Source organism: Phascolarctos cinereus, unplaced genomic scaffold (assembly GCF_003287225.1).
Source record: "Phascolarctos cinereus isolate Bilbo 61053 unplaced genomic scaffold, phaCin_HiC Scaffold_8;HRSCAF=390, whole genome shotgun sequence".
Taxonomy (NCBI): domain Eukaryota; kingdom Metazoa; phylum Chordata; class Mammalia; order Diprotodontia; family Phascolarctidae; genus Phascolarctos; species Phascolarctos cinereus.
Window position 1 is genome coordinate 11502740 of NW_027556291.1, and position 4400 is coordinate 11507139.

Sequence of the window (4400 nt, forward strand, 5' to 3'; positions counted from 1 at the left end):
GGGAATCAGAGTAACAAGTACACCATACATTCGAGAAAAGCATGTGAATTAAAACCAAAGGCAGTATGTACATTTCCAATGTTCTGTCTTGCTTGCTGCTCTGTCTGCTTCTCAAGTGACCAAAGATGTTGCTGGTATTGCTTCAAGTTCTACACCCACATCTATCTAAAACCCCTAACCCTCCACCCCACCCCCAGTCCCATTCAGTGAAAGGAAAATAGAATTGATCTTCTTGTTCCCTGTTCTTATGGGAAGCCTTTCCCTGAGGCGAACTGGTCATTCTCTAAATGTCTGGGTTGTCCTTTTTTGTACAAAATCTCTTATCTCCCTCAGTAGTAGTAGTATGGAAATAAAGAATGGTACAGCCTGCTATGAACGCCAAAAAATAGAAAACCCACATCTGTCCTAGTTTGTCTTGGATCAGAAATACTAAATACTGTCCCACTACTGTGTGCATGCTAACAAGTCTATCCACAATGCCTGTATGTGTGGTCAGGCCTCTCCGCTCCCTTGCCTCTGCTCCTGGCAACCCAGATCACTGGAAATGGCAGAACCCGTTACATCTGAGGGCGCACCAGTGAAAAACACTGTAATTGACGTCAGCAGTGCATCGACAGCCTTGATTTTGGGAACATGGCTACATCCAACCAGGGACCCAGTGGCCAGAAGCACACACACTGCGAACATAGATCTCTTCTGGACCAAATTTGTGAGGAAGCTGTGAAATGCGCCACCTACAATTGCTTCAACATCATACCAGAGCCAAAGCTGGCTGACCTGAGACTCCCCCCACCCAAAGCTGTTGCTTAGATAAAGGGGCAGCCAAAACAAGTAGGAATAATTGAGCAGCTTCATGCTGGCATAGGCCACGAAATGCAGGAAAACTCCAGGGAAGCTAGAAGCCTCAAAGAAAGCTATTGGTTCAAGTGATATGTCATCTCCTTCCCCACCCACCTCATAAAAGTCATAGTACTCGGTTTCTTCCAGCTCCTGGATCTCGTTATTTTCAGAGTTCATTAGCTGACTGTCCAAGTCTTCTTCAGAACCATTTCCATCCTCTGTATCTATGAGTGTAAGTTCTTTAGGTAACAGCCAAAGGGTGAAGATGATGATCAATCCTGCGGCAAGCTGCATGGAGGCTGTTACCAAGAAGGTGTATTCATAGCCATACTGCAGAAGCAGAGAGGCCAGGCACGCTCCCAAGACGTTGCCCAAAGAGGCACAGGCACTCCAGAGTACAGACACCAAGCCCTGGCCAGTTACGCCAAGCCAGTTACTCATGATGGCCACGGCACAGGGCCAGCCAGTGGATTCACACAAGCCATTGAGCACCCGCAGACAGCTGTAAAACCATTCGTTGTAAAAGTAGGGTAACTCGGTTAGTGTGCTAAAGGAGAAGGTCACTAGGGCTGAGGAGCACATGCCAATGGCCATGACCAGCCGTAGACTGATCCACTCACCAATTATGTCGTTGATGAAAATCCCCATCACATAGGAGAAGAGGAAAATGGCATCCAACCTCCCCCAAAGAAGGATGGCTTGCGTGGTAATCCGGCAAAAGTAAGTAGCATTGGGGGACACGTGGGAATCGAGAGGTGACCACTGATTGACGATGGATACTTTCAGGTTGCTGAAGGTCCTCCTCGAAGCATGATAGAGGGCGTAGCTGGTGAAGGTGAGCAGGAGCACCATCAAGCGGCGAGAGCTGCACGGAGGAAACAGGAGCCATAGCGCTCTGAACAGACGTGGCCACGCCATGTTCTAGGCCTGACGTCTGAGCGTTGGGTAGGAGCTAGAGTGGAAATGAAATCTGAAGCCGGATCTGGACATAGAACAGGAGTAAGAAACCGCACCTGCCCGGGGATGAACAGCGACTGACCGCTGGGTGCTGCTTGCGTCAAACAAATGAGCCCTCACCTAGCAACCTAGAACTCCGTGAGCTGTCGCGTAGCAACGAGCGTCCCACGACACAAGCGGAGTAGCCAACGCCCCAGAACCTGGGCGTGACCGTCAGGCGCATGCGCAGTCAGGCCAGCAGGAGGGCACCCCTAGCGGGAGCTCTCGTATTGCTGAGCACGATGGCCAAAGTCCCCGCAGCCTTAGTCAGTTTCGCAGAAGCTGGGCCCCACCAGAGCCAAAGCGCTTTTAGGAAGCACATTGAAGCTTAGCCTTTGGTAATTGTGGCTCAGTCCCCCAGCTGAGAAACAGCACCTTTGAAGAGGTTCACCCTCCTCCCTTTGAGTGAGAGGCCCTTTTGGTAGTGGCTTTAAAATAAAGTACTACCTTGAAATAACTGGGAACTTGGCTAGTCCGCCTGACGTACCTCTTGGCAACATCTCCCTATGACCGGCGCAGGAGATTGTTTTCTTTGAGCAGTTGTAGATATTGCAGGAAGAAAATAGTTATTCAACCAAGTAACATTTCTCCAGGGAGTCAAAGTTTGTTGTAAGATTCCACATTAAAGTTATTTCTCAGTCCAGGGGGAAATCAGCATCAACCCTTTGCTGGATAGTAACTAACATCCTTTCCCCAAATCCTATTTGTTTAGACATGTCCCCATCTACATCTATATTCTTCAAAATGAATGCTGTTTTAACTGACATTAGATTACAATGGAATTGAAGAGATACTTTCATGAAATCACCAGTAAATATGAGTGCTTAGTAGGGAGAGGCCACAAAGTTTGGTTGTTTGTTTTTTATCTCCTGCATTTTCTCAGTCCTGATACTATATTTTTAGTACTTTGGGGAGGAATCAATGCTTCTCTCAGAAGTGTGTTCAGGAAGCTGAGACCGCAGAGCCTCTCATACTGCTTTTCTTTGTACCTTCAGAAACCATGCCATTTAAAATGTAGTATAATAGAAACTTGTGTCTTTGAAAATAAATAACAAGCCACAAGTGCAGGAAATTAAAATCCCTCATGTTGGCTAGATAGAACTGTCTATCAGCAAACATTTAGGAATAATGAATGACCAGAAGCAGCCTTGGCAGCTAACCTTAAATTTACCTGTTCTGTGGTATAAATTGATATGATCCCTTCTCTACATAAATGAGGAAGGGTTGTATTGATTGAAAAAAAAAGAAGAAAGCCTTCTTTCATGAATTTCATATTGCCTTGTGAAGAAAAACATCAAACATTTATCAGCCCATAAAGTCCATAGAGAATGCTTTCCAATTCCTGTGACTTTGGGCATAAAGAAGTTACACGTTGGAGATGAAGTTACTCAAATTCCCTTTTAAAAAATAAACAAATATACCTGCTCTCAATTTGCAAATGTATGGTGTCAGTTATGAGATTCATGTATTTCCACAGGATGTGCCTCTAATAGACAGATTCACAGTCTAAACGTGCCACTTTTCAGATACGGCCTATTGCTGTTTTACACTAAAACCAGCCTTTGACTAGGCCTTATCTCAAACAATGCATCCATCAGAATATAAGTGACAGATCTAAAGCCAAGAATTCTCCAGATGTGAGTCTTCAAGCCCAATTTCTCAATATAATTCTTTCTGTCAAGGAGTCTTGCATACTATTGAAGAAGAGACAAAGATAACTTTATCTAGAAACTGGGCTTGAAAAAAATTATTTGAGATACTCTTTTGTTTCCCCCAATCAAATCTCAAAGGACAGTGACATTTGATTTCAGTGAGAGAACTTTCAACTCAGTCTGACCCAATAAGAATGAATTAAATATCCACTGTATTTAAGGCACTGAGGCACTGGGGGTTTGATTGGGGAGTGGAACTGTGACGTCACTGGCAGAGGGAACACTAATGTGGGGAAATTCCCTCTCCCGATGCAGGCCAGAGTCCTCTCTGTTACTTACAGTCTTGAGAGCTGATGAAAGTAGAGAGAGGCCCTGAGAGACACAGCCAACATGTGTCAGAGGGGACTTGAACTCAGTTCTCCCTGGCTTTAAGGCTGGCTTCTCTAGTCACTGAAGCCATGTTTCGTTTCATGCTGGGGTGCTAGAGACAAAAATGAATAACCTCTTCTTCAAGGAGCTCGCCTTCTACTGGAGGAGATACAACACAATGATACAAAAAGATAACCCGAAGAGGTAGAGGACACAAACAACTTAGCTCCCTAAGCATCCTTGAGCTCATGAATGTGAAAGTACTTTGGGAAAGGAGAAATTCAATTCAAATCTAATGTTCTGACAAGTACTACAACATGTGTCCTAGAAACCCAGCTCTGCGTTTACATGGACTGGAGTCAATCTTGAATGGGGAGAGCCCAACAAACCATGTTCTTTGGCTCCTATTTCACCAACGGCTTCTCCTGGGACCATTGGTTTGTGGCTCAGAGCTAGATTGAGCACTAAGGATAGAGAAGATCTGTGCCTGGTCCTTTATAATTTGGCTCTGTCTCTTGGTGTGCCCCGGCTCCAACTCCTGCA

At 45.3% G+C, this 4400-nt stretch overlaps 1 pseudogene; it reads right to left on the minus strand.

The window, feature by feature from the left end:
* Positions 1-492: 492 nt before the first annotated feature.
* LOC110192359 (sugar phosphate exchanger 3 pseudogene) lies at positions 493-1898 on the minus strand (annotated as a pseudogene).
* Between the last annotated feature and the right edge of the window lie 2502 nt (positions 1899-4400).